This window comes from Aulostomus chinensis, chromosome 5, assembly GCF_037954235.1.
Source record: "Aulostomus chinensis isolate RoL2024-O1b breed Wild chromosome 5, RoL_Achi_v1.0, whole genome shotgun sequence".
Lineage (NCBI taxonomy): Eukaryota > Metazoa > Chordata > Actinopteri > Syngnathiformes > Aulostomidae > Aulostomus > Aulostomus chinensis.
In genome coordinates this window covers 2,104,149-2,116,690 of record NC_141324.1, presented here as the reverse complement: position 1 = coordinate 2,116,690, position 12,542 = coordinate 2,104,149, and the positions used below count along the sequence as shown (strand labels likewise).

General features: G+C 42.9%; 2 long non-coding RNA genes across 4 annotated transcripts; both read right to left on the bottom strand.

Moving 5' to 3' along the window:
• Nucleotides 1–254: 254 nt before the first annotated feature.
• On the bottom strand, nt 255–2,296 carry LOC147260869 (uncharacterized). Of its 3 annotated transcripts, none has more exons than XR_015116182.1 (7): nt 1,902–2,296; nt 1,715–1,822; nt 1,510–1,637; nt 1,253–1,381; nt 996–1,125; nt 742–872; nt 255–525 (listed from the first exon to the last, which is right to left on the bottom strand). It is a non-coding gene; the product is annotated as an uncharacterized LOC147260869 (long non-coding RNA). The 3 variants fall into 3 exon arrangements; XR_015116184.1 differs by having other exon boundaries at nt 1,510–1,631; XR_015116183.1 differs by lacking the exon at nt 1,715–1,822.
• Nucleotides 2,297–4,066: 1,770 nt separating this feature from the next.
• On the bottom strand, nt 4,067–10,231 carry LOC147260868 (uncharacterized). The gene is made up of 3 exons (XR_015116197.1): nt 10,009–10,231; nt 9,424–9,497; nt 4,067–4,272 (listed from the first exon to the last, which is right to left on the bottom strand). It is a non-coding gene; the product is annotated as an uncharacterized LOC147260868 (long non-coding RNA).
• Between the last annotated feature and the right edge of the window lie 2,311 nt (nt 10,232–12,542).

Sequence of the window (12,542 nt, the reverse complement as noted above, 5' to 3'; positions counted from 1 at the left end):
CCAAATTGATGTCTTTGGACGGTGGGAGGAAGCTGGAGTACCAGAGAGAACCCACACAGGCACAGGGAGAACATGGAGACTCACACAGAAAGATCCCACGCTCGAGCCGGGACTCGAACCCGGAACCTTCTTGCTGTGAGGCCACAGTGCTAACCACTGCACCACCGTGCAGCCCTAAAACCAGAACCATAGAAGGATAAATCAATGAATCCTTTGGAGGATGAAAAAGGACGGAGAACGTAGTGAAATGAAGGAAGAACGTTTATTTAAATAAATAAACTTTTGAATGAAAGGACAAAAAGTCCACCAATGAAACAAACAACTAAAGGCACTGTCAAAACAAAAGATAAAAAGAAAAACCCAACAAAATCTCAGTGAAATTAAAAACCAAACAACCAACAAATGAAGGAGTGTCAACAAGTAAAGCCACTCAGCAGTGGTGGTCTTTATCCTACTTGTTCCAAATGGCACTGCTGCCTCCTTTGGTCCTTGTCAGGAAGGAACCTCCCAGCTTTCACAGCCTCCCTGTAGGAGAACCGAACCTGTCAGTTGAGCAGCCCTCAGGCCTGAGTGGTTGTTCAAGGCTGCCTGGCTGCAAGGGCCTGTCGAGCTGTGGCTCCGGGACCGTCGACAAATTATGAGGCTTCCTCTTTATGTCTGCTCATTTGAGGAGCGCTGAAAACGGACAAACTTCATATGGAAGCTAAGACGGACCTGGGAGCATCTTCCATGTCTACCTACCATCCCCGCACAGAGCTCAGTCCATAGGGTCAGGGTGCGGGTCCTTCCCTAGGGGACCGGTCCACCACCCAAAGATGATGGACCACACTCTCCCCTATTTCCACACACGCCCCCTGGTTGCCTGGTCTGGCCTGGAAACAAATCAGAAGAAAGAATGGAAGACAATCAGACAAACACTGAAGAAGAACCAGTCAGTCATACCAGGACCAGGTAGTCCCAGCACAGCTGTGTGAGCATCTTCCATGTCTACCTACCATCCCCGCACAGAGCTCAGTCCATAGGGTCAGGGTTCAGGTCCTTCCAAGAGGCCTGGTCCAACACCTTCGGGTCATCGACCACACTCTCCCCTATTTCCACACATGTCTCCTGGTTGCCTGGTCTGACCTGGAAACAAGTGGACACAATCAGGGCAGGGAAGACAATCAGACAAACACTGAAGAAGGACCAGTGAGTCATACCAGGACCAGGTAGTCCCAGCACAGCTGTGTGAGCATCTTCCATGTCTACCTACCATCCATGCACAGAGCTCAGTCCATAGGGTCAGGGTGAAGGTCCTTCCATAGGGGACCGGTCCAACACCTTCGGGTCATCGACCACACTCTCCCCTATTTCCAGACGTCTCCTGGTTGCCTGGTCTGACCTGGAAAAGAGTGGACACAATCAGAGCAGGGAAGACAATCAGACAAAACACTGAAGAAGGACCAGTCAGTCATACCAGGACCAGGTAGTCCCAGCACAACTGTGTTAGCATCTTCCATGTCAACCTACCATCCCCGCACAGAGCTCAGTCCATAGGGTCAGGGTGCAGGTCCTTCCGTAGGGGACAGGTCCACCACCCAAAGATGGTGGATCACACTCTTCCCTATTTCTACGTCTCCTGGTTGCCTGGTCTGGCCCTGACACGAGTGGACACAATCAGGGCAGGGAAGACAATCAGACTGGTGGGAAACACACCAGGGGGAAGGGAAGTTACCAGAAATGAGAGCAGAGTTCAATTTCAATATAAAACCGGGAGCCAGGAGACAAGACAGACAGAAGGCCAACCAAGAACACCGCTAGGGCATGGATGTGACATTGCCGTCTGGGGAGGGAAGGGACAAAGGTTCTTCTTGAGATTTGTCGTGAGTGTTTCACCTTTTTTCTGATGTTGAGTTGCTTACCTCAGAACCTTTATGAAGGGGTGAGTCACATGGAATCTTGGGGAGCCTGGTGCTGTCTTGTGTCTGATTTCCTGCACGCATGAGACCGGAAACGGATGCACGATCCGCATTTAGTCACAACAGAAACCTGCCACTGTCTTCATAAAAACCCATGAATGTGTTTTTATGTGTGTCAGTTTGTGTTTTACACACACACACACACACACACACACACACACACACACACACACACACACACACACACACACACACACACACACACACACACACACACACACACACACACACACACACACACACACACACACACACACACGGGCGGCATGGCTCAGGGGTAAAGTGGCTGTCTAGCAACCAAAGGGTTGCTGGTTCGATTCTCGACCCCGGTGACCATGTCCAAGTGTCCTTGAGCAAAATACTGCTCCTGATGAGTAGGTTGGCACCTTGCATGGCAGCCTCCCCCATGTGTGTGTGTGTGTGTGTGTGTGTGTGTGTGTGTGTGTGTGTGTTTGAAAGGGTGAATGAGATGACACTAAAGCACTTTGAGTGCCGCTAAGGTAGAAAAGCGCTCTATAAAATTGAGTCCATTCACACACGCAAGTGAAGGACAGGTACCGGTCAGAGAAGGCTAGCAACTTTCTTTAGCAACCAGTTTGAGCGCTGTGTCGTAGCACAGAGGAGCAATCCTGGTTCAAATTAATCTAACATGACACAAACCTGATGGCTCTGGGGGGTTCATCTCTTACCTGACACAATTGGTCACCCCCCCCCCCCCATTCCTCCACCAGTCCTGCTGATGCTACCGCACTGATCAAGGTGAGGTGAAAAAAGAGAGGAAGAAGAGACAGCTTTGTTTTTAACAAAGAGGACATACGGCGCGTCTGTTTGGACATGACTAGAGATGGGAGATGGCCCGTGAAGAAAGGTATGGACGTGAGAGATGAGGGCCAGTAAACCTCTGCAGCTAGAAAAGACGGGATGTGGGGGGGGGGGCAGCCTGCAGCAGCAATCACTCATCTCCTCCTCAACATCAAACAGGTAACTGTAACAGTGGAGAATGCACAGGATAACAGTCAGAATCATCTGAACTGCCCAAGTCTGGAGGACGAAGATGTCAGTGCGGGATCAAGAGAGGATCCTGCTCAACACCACTGCTACCGAGGAGGCCAACTGTGCTGGTGCTGAGACGGACACCTGCTGAACTTACAAATGAGGATCCTGTCTCCCTCCTCACTGCTGAACTGGAAAGACAGACAGGAATTCTGAAAATGGTGTCAACAACAGTACGATCCCTCACTCTGCACAGTGGAATGTTCATTTAGAGACAGAGCATTTCAGCTGAAGTCAGGGGTGGAGCAGCAGCCAACCTTCATGGTGCTCCCTGTGTGATTGTCCCTGGCCTTCCTTCAAACCAAGCCTGTCACCATCGGCGGAAAGCTTCCAAGCTCACCTTTCCAGCAATAATCAGCTGCTGCTGCTGCCACAAACTGAGAGCGGTCAACCTCTGCCATACTGGAGCCCGTTCACTGCGGCTGGAATGAGGTGTTCCATTTTTGTGGTTAGCCAAGACCTGTGGAACCTGTCGTTCAATGTCCGGACGAGTTCACCGTGAAAACAGCACGTTGTGGTGTTTTTCCGCGTGGTAGGCCTCATGTCCGAGTCACCTATAATGAGCGTTGTTATGTGTTCTCATGCCAGAGCACTAGCATCACCTTGCGTTAGCTTGGGCTTCGGTTGCCATGACCGTGCCGTGTCAGATCAGATTTAATGACCATTTAATTAGGGCCCAACAATGAATTATAATTTGATCACAATCACAACACAGCCTGCTGCAACTTTCAAATGGCAGGAGGTGCAACATTTGTTAAAGGTGAAATGTCTATCAAATCCCAGGGTAAACCAAATGTTGTGGTGCTGCAGACGTGTCCTGCCTCCTCACTGGGTTGAACAGACTTGAGGAAACCTCTTTATTTAGTCCAGACCCTGCAAAAGTCCCACCAGAATCCCTTTGATGTTTTTACTGAGAATAATGATGTAAAATGTACCATTCCCTCTCACACTGCAGATCCTATCCCAGTGTCAGTCTCTGTCACATCAATCACAGTGAGATACTTCTTCAAGATGGTTCAGCCGACATTTAATGCAGTCAACCAGGACATTCCCAGTGCTCCATCTGCTTTTTCTTGGCCCTGTATATTGAAAAATAGGTGCTGTAGCTGACTAACATGGGTGCTGCTGGGCCGCTTCTTCTTCTCCTCTCTCCCTCTCCTGCCACCACCTCTGTCTCCAGCAAGATGGAGCCATCTCTTTGTGTCTGCCTCCACCTCCTGGGCCGTTGCAGCTGCTGTTAAGGCCTTGTTTCTGACTGTTTCTAAAGATGGAGACAACAGTTCAGCTGTGGATAAATTACACACGGTGCTGAGAAATGGCCAGCTGCATGCTACCGTATTGACCCTAATATAAGGTGAGGATTTTTTCCATTAGTCAATCTAAAGTAAGGCTGTCCTATATCCAGGGTCTAGACTTGTCAATGGTTCCCACACATACTGGACTTGTGCAGTCTGCCCAGGTATCTTATGACTGATTGGTAAAATCCAAATTCTATTTTTTCAAATTAATACACCTGACATAACTGTACATTATTTTGTCATAGTGTGGCAGTGGCGGCGCCACAACATCTATCCAGGGGGTGCATGAGGCTTATAGTGGGGGGCGGCACACCAAATTACTGCCAAGTGACAACGTAGTGGCGCCGACTAGTGGTGAAGGTGAAGACACCAGCGCATTCTCATTGCTGACTAAAAATAGGACTAAAAACACAAGGACTAATGATTTCGGGGTGGCTAAATAAATGCAAAGACACGTAGCTTTACATCGTCCAACATATTTAGGACTGTATCCACAGTGCTTAGCCAGGATTCATGGAGAGGAGAAAAGGTGGAGGTGCGGCTGAGGGTGTCCCAGCAGTGAACAACAGCGGCCACGTTTCCCTGGGTGGAGGTTCCAGTGTTCCAAAGATAAATGAATGGACGTGAAACACTGCCACTCCCGCACAAAAACCCCAAGTGCTCACAGCAGCACCATTTTAGCATTCAAGAAGTGTGTGCTCACGAGCTATCACATCAACACTACTTCGGTACAGTTGGAAAGATATTGGCAGATTCGAACTTCCGAGATCAATAGCGCGCAATCGAAACGTTATTAAAATACAAACGATGCATCTATGCTATTGTAGTTATGCAGACAATGGGCTACAAACGCAATTTAACCGAAATGAGGCGTCTTTTGCATTCGACAAATAACATTGTTTTCTAAGTGCAGCGGACGGACAGGCAAGAGCGCAGGGACCGTCTACAAAGTGCAGCACCGAAAGGAAAAGTATTCAATAATGTCACAATTACACACTGTAGTATCACCAAATTCAGATTAACCATCATGGGTCTGCTACTGGTTATACTACAACACTTGGTTTGGGAAAACTGCTTTTGAACATTTTTGGGTTATATTATTATTGTTTTGATGGAATTATTGTTCAATAACTTCAATATTACACAGTGTAGTATCACCAAATTCAGATCAACCATCATGGGTGTGCTACAGGCTATACTACAACACTTGGTTTTGGAAAACTGCTTTTGTACATTTTTGGGTTATATAATTATTATTTTTATGGAATTATTGTTCAATAACTTCATTATTACACACTGTAGTATCACCAAATTCAGATCAACCATCATGGGTGTGTTACTGGTTATACTACAACACTTGGTTTGGGAAAACTGCTTTTGTACATTTTTGGGTTATATTATTATTATTTTTATGGAATTGTTGTTCAATAACTTCATTATTACACAGTGTAGTATCACCAAATTCAGATCAACCATCATGGGTCTGCTACTGGTTATACTACAACACTTGGTTTGGGAAAACTGCTTTTGTACATTTTTGGGTTATATAATTATTATTTTTATGGAATTATTGTTCAATAACTTAATTATTACACACTGTAGTATCACCAAATTCAGATCAACCATCATGGGTGTGCTACTGGCTATACTACAACACTTGGTTTGGGAAAACTGCTTTTGTACATTTTTGGGTTATATTATTATTGTTTTTATGGAATTATTGTTCAATAACTTCAATATTACACAGTGTAGTATCACCAAATTCAGATCAACCATCATGGGTGTGCTACAGGCTATACTACAACACTTGGTTTGGGAAAACTGCTTTTGTACATTTTTGGGTTATATAATTATTATTTTTATGGAATTATTGTTCAATAACTTCATTATTACACAGTGTAGTATCACCAAATTCAGATCAACCATCATGGGTCTGCTACTGGTTATACTACAACACTTGGTTTGGGAAAACTGTTTTTGTACATTTTTGGGTTATATTATTATTATTTTTATGGAATTATTGTTCAATAACTTCATTATTACACAGTGTAGTATCACCAAATTCAGATCAACCATCATGGGTGTGTTACTGGTTATACTACAACACTTGGTTTGGGAAAACTGCTTTTGTACATTTTTGGGTTATATAATTATTATTTTTATGGAATTATTGTTCAATAACTTCATTATTACACAGTGTAGTATCACCAAATTCAGATCAACCATCATGGGTGTGTTACTGGTTATACTACAACACTTGGTTTGGGAAAACTGCTTTTGTAAATTTTTGGGTAATGTAATTATTATTTTTATGGAATTATTGTTCAATAACTTCATTATTACACAGTGTAGTATCACCAAATTCAAATCAACCATCAAGGGTGTGTTACTGGCTATACTACAACACTTGGTTTGGGAAAACTGCTTTTGTACATTTTTGGGTTATATAATTATTATTTTTATGGAATTATTGTTCAATAACTTCATTATTACACAGTGTAGTATCACCAAATTCAGATCAACCATCATGGGTGTGCTACTGGCTATACTACAACACTTGGTTTGGGAAAACTGCTTTTGTACATTTTTGGGTTATATAATTATTATTTTTATGGAATTATTGTTCAATAACTTCATTATTACACACTGTAGTATCACCAAATTCAGGTCGACCATCAAGGGTGAGCTACTGGTTATACTACAACACTTGGTGTGGGAAAACTGCTTTTGTACATTTTTGGGTAATATAATTATTATTTTTATGGAATTATTGTTCAATAACTTCATTATTACACAGTGTAGTATCACCAAATTCAGATCAACCGTCATGGGTGTGCTACTGGCTATACTACAACACTTGGTTTGGGAAAACTGCTTTTGTACATTTTTGGGTTATATAATTATTATTTTTATGGAATTGTTGTTGCGCCGAGGAATGTGCAAAAATCACACCTGAGCAGTGTGGGCGATTAGTTAATACATACAAGAAGCGTCTGGAAGCTGTCATTGCAAACAAAGGCTTCTCCACAAAGTATTAAACGAGTCTCAGATAGTGTGTTCAATACTTTTTTCCTGTGTTATTGCACATAATTCCACATAATCATTATTTATGGATTTGAATGTTGTGATTTCTTTTCATGTGTGGATTATTTGAGTTAATACCAGTGTCTGGAAGAAATGTCACATGAATTGCATCTTTGGAAATAAATGTAATGACAAAAAAGTTAATGCGTTCAATACTTATTTCCCCCATTGTATATATATATAAAAACATATATTCATGTATACGTACATTTGCTATCAATGTCTAAAAACAAAAACACACCTCACATGTCTTTTTCAGTTCACATTTTTAATTAAGGTTTAAAACAACCTTTGATAAAACATCAAGAGTTTTGTTCAACTAGTTTAGCTTTAGGTTGTTGTTGAGGCTTAACAGTGTTACAGGTATCGGAAGTGTATTTTACAGGAAGGCAGACCATGTTAATTTTAGCAGAAGCTAAATGCACAGCATGTCCACTAACCAAAACAACAAATAAACCCCAGAGCAGTTCTTGTAAGTAATTTCCACAACAGTGATAAAGGTGTGATACAAACACGACAACAAAACAAAACAAAACAAAAAAACCCACAAATTATACTCTGCTGTTATAAAAAAAAAGATTTCTCTGAAGCGTGTACTTGATTAAATACCATAACATACCATACATAATCAATTTCAATGTACTCGCTACAAGGTGCAAATCAAGGTCAAAAATACTAATAACCAACAAATTATTCATGAAATGAAAAAAGACATTTTGGTGGAATCAAAGCTAACACATCCAATTATTAAAACAAAATCAGTCACAAACAGTGCAACAATGTTGAGGTAGATAAAGCAGAGGAAAGCTCTGAAATTACTTAAAGGTTAACCACTGTTTCATGGATCACTTACTGCACACTTGAACTGATCAACACAACATACTTACTCTGCTAACAGCTAACAAGTACGTTAAGGAAGTTCCTCTCTTCAGCCACCTTAGAGGTACGGTGCAAAGTTATCAATCTTAGCAGGACCAGGGATGTCTCATTCAGGCACTGGTGCCTTCAATATTGCTGAACAACTCGTTTTTCAAACTTAGCAGGCGTGGTTTGAGTGGTCTGTTATCATCAAGACACAGCAGTATTTTCTGAACCAAGGTAGACGTGTGGATAAGTTTCTTTGGATAATCTAAATGCAATGCATAGATTAAGCCAAACAAGAGAAGAAGTGCATCAGCCAACCTGGGGAGACATCTCACAAGAATGCCATCTTCGATCACAACAGAAATGCTGTCGGAGTTAAACTGGATGGTGCCAGTGGGGTTGTCCGTTGCCACGGAGAGGAGAGCGACAGGAGTGTCCTCAATGTCTGGATCATCTTCCCACTGCAAAATACACACAGACATACACATACAGAATAAAGTAAAAGGTGATCGAGATGATTCAAGAGGCTGGATTTGGGGTGATGCACTGGAATTACATGCAGAAATAAAGATGAGTTAACATTTTCTTGTCTTGACACAACACTTGCATGCAACTACCCAAGTTAACAGGCTTTTGGGAGTCATAATGATTTGCTCTCTTGATCTTGACTCTAAAATCTCAGCCAAATGTGATTTGGGGATTTTTTCACATTTGTAACCCAGGCCCGCACCTCAGTACTCTTAGGCCCAATGTCTGTTTTGTTTTATAAGAATGAACACAAACATGCCTGCGCTCGGCCACTGTGCTCGAGTCTGCTTGAGAAGCTGGTCTCCGGCTTGAATCGTTAACTCAGGAATGGAATACTGGAGATGTGAATGCATCTGTTTGACAAATAATATGAGATAGAGATATTCTTTCTCCCTCTATATTTCCCTTCTTTAACTCAACTACTTTTTACATTCAACAAGAGGCACAAATTTGTCACAGATTTCTTCAAAGCTTGGCCTTGCAAAAGGCAGTGGTGCCTCAGCACCAAACAGGCCGAATAGTTGATCACTGTGATATCTAAGGAGTCAGATTTTGTTTGCTCCAAAGAAGAGAAACAACATGTACAGTATATATTGTGGCCATTGACAGACATTTGCGTTAAGTCAGGCAATACATACATTGCATGTCTTGAAGAACTGGGAGTCATCTTCTCGTAGGTATGAAGGGAGAGCATGTGCATATCACGCTGTTCCTTTATCAAAAGCAGGAGGAGATAAAAGTCATTTTAATTTGGGGGAAGCGACAGGAAGCTTAACATTGCAGCACTTGTCTGCAGCATCTCAAAACCAAGACAGTACATGACCTAGAGAGAATGAAGTTTAACTTCCAAAAAATCACAAAGATGGTTTAAGCTGACAAGAATTGTTTACTATTGCACCACTGTTGTATTATTTGAAAGAAAAACATCTATCTAAATTTGTCTTTAAACAGCTTTTTTAAACCTTAGAGGAAAAAAAAACCAACCGACATCCTATTTTGAAAGAAAACATGTTATTAGGAATGCTTCAACTTTGTCACTTTGACGATTACTTTATGTCCTCTCAGACCTTCGCACGCGGATAGAAACATTACCTGCAACACACCAAGTGACAGGTATTACTCCGCCACCGCCCACATAAACCTGCGCGGTACTATTCTTTGTCTTAATAACACTGCTGTGTCTTTCAACAGACAAGAGACGTTTAAGAAACATTCATACTCACCACAGAATAGCGCTTAGCATTAGGAGAAGTCCCAGGCTCAGAACAATGCAGCTGACCGAGTGGATGATAATGGCCTCAGTCGCAAGCACGACCACAAACTACCATCTTTGCTAGCTTGCAAAGGCGGCAAGTGCCCCAAATTGACTTATCCAATTCTGCTGTCGTCAAAACCACAAGAACACAAAATATTCCTTTTCTGTGCACCGACTACAGCATTGATACACTGGGTCCTTGTAAAAAAAAAAAAAAAAAAAATTGTTTGTCTTGTCACCTTAACTTGCTAAATAATCCGTCAGTCTCTGCCAGGTTCAGCCGTTGAGAAGTCAAATTGCGCCGGATGAGACCGCGCGGTGACGCCGATGACGTCACCACGCAGCGTTCTGCCATTTACTTAAAAGATATCATTGAATGACAGCCATTAACTCAATAGTACTGATGTACTTCAAATTAAAAATGCATTACTCATTCAGAAAACTCAATAGTTTATAGTTTTTTAAACTAAAAATCTGCTTTTGAGTTACCTGACCTCAATGACTTTGAGTTAGTAATACACGACTATAGTCTGCTTTTAAACTCTGTGAAGGTAATGCCTTCTTTGCTTTTAGTTCTGTGTTTGGCAAATGGCTTGTACGACTCTGGAAGCCCTTTCAGGATCATGGCTATTATTAGTCCGTCACCAGTAGTTTCCTTCGCATTCCTCAGAGATGTCACTGCTTTCTCAGCTCGGATGATGTACTCTGTTACCGTTTCTTCAGACATCTTCAATGAGGTTAGTTCGGAGTAAAGCGCTATGATCCTTGGCTTACCATCACTCGCGTAATGTTCTTGTAATATTTTGAGTGCTTTTCTGCCGTCGTCAGTCGCATCTCTCATTACCAACGATAGGCTCTTATCGTTGAGAAACTGTATTAGCTCTGCGTAGCATTCTTCACTTTTGTCTGCATCTGGCTCTTCGTTTGGTGGTTTAAGTATTGTGTCCTTCAGTCCTAGCTTCCTCAAGTGTCCAAGAAGCTTAACTTGCCAACGTTCGAAGTTGTTTTCATCTCCATCGAAGACTAGCCTTTGCCATCTTCCTCCACTTGCACCGCGCCTGGTCCATAACCTGTTGCGCTTTCTGCTTGTTGACCTCCCGTTCCTTGAGTGTCCATCACCACCAGCAGCAGGCTCCACTTGTCCACAAATTAGTAATACACCCTTGGTAATTGTTTGTGTCTTTATTCTGTGGGCATTACATCCCTCAGCATTCTTTTCTCGTGCGTGGAAAAACGAACACACCGAAATAGCGCGGCAAAGACCAACGGAACAGGAAGTGCCCGCCCACATTATATCCGGTGATTATTTCACAATAAAGGTAAGTAACGTCACATGGAAATTACGAAACAGTGCAAATACAATGACATGAGAACACACAGCTCAACATGAAGCCACAAAACCCCACCAATAGGGAGAAAACACAAGGGCAAACATAGTTGGAATGAAGATCCTCATGGAGACTTAGGAATGTTGACTCTGTTGGGAACAAATAACTGAGACGAGGCGTCAAAGGGCTGTTCATGGCTGTGTTTTCTTGATGTTGTGGAATGTCCAACCCAGTCCATCTTACTGAGTTATAGCAGCAGGCTGTAGCGACCAAATGCAATCTGTTCCTGTGTGTCTGGGCTGCAGACACAAATTTTCCATTTTCTGTGGCACTGGCACAACGTTCAAACTGAAGGGAACTCTCTTTCCTGCCTGAGGCTCATTTTTTTGGTCAGTCGGGATCAAGGAGCAGAAGTTGTAGAGTTTGGTTCTCGTTTGTCCTTCATTTTTGAACTTCAACTGCTCCATTATTCAACGTGTATTCATGAGTTTTTACTTCTTTATTGTAGTTTGATCAGTCTGCATCTGTCCGGTGGGGGAGACAACCGGCTGAGTGTTCCCTCACTGTGGATCTGAATATCTTGAACAGTTCTCAACACAAAAACACAAATGTGCTTTCTTCCTGAAGCTGGACTACCAACCCAAAACCAACATTAGTAGAATCCAAGCTCAACCATCCAAACTAAACCAACCAACCAAGACATCCATAGCTGTCACACTGCAGGTGAAATGAGCAGCTGAGCTGAGGCGTTCATGAACATTTATTTAGCTGGATTTGGGAATTTGAATGGAAGGAAACGGGACAACAATGTGACGTTGGATGATGAGATGAACTCAGAAACTCAAGCCAGTCCCTCTGGGGGGTCCGCAGGAGCGCCTTGTCTGGTGGCCAAGATGATGTGGCAGCCTTGTAGCTCTGGTCGTTTCTACCACCAGATTGTGTGTGCGCACGGTCAGAGCTGGGCTTCAATTACGCACGGTTCTGAGCACAGGTACAAGTTGATTAATCCCTTACTTTGGGTGGCAATGTTCTTACGCCCTCATTACGCCCACATTTGTACCCTGAGGCCCCGGGTCAACACCTTAGCAACAAAGTATTTGGTTCAGCTCCATGACAACGTTTTGATTTTCTATTTGATGGACGCCATCCCAGGCCAAGTTTCAGACAGCACTTT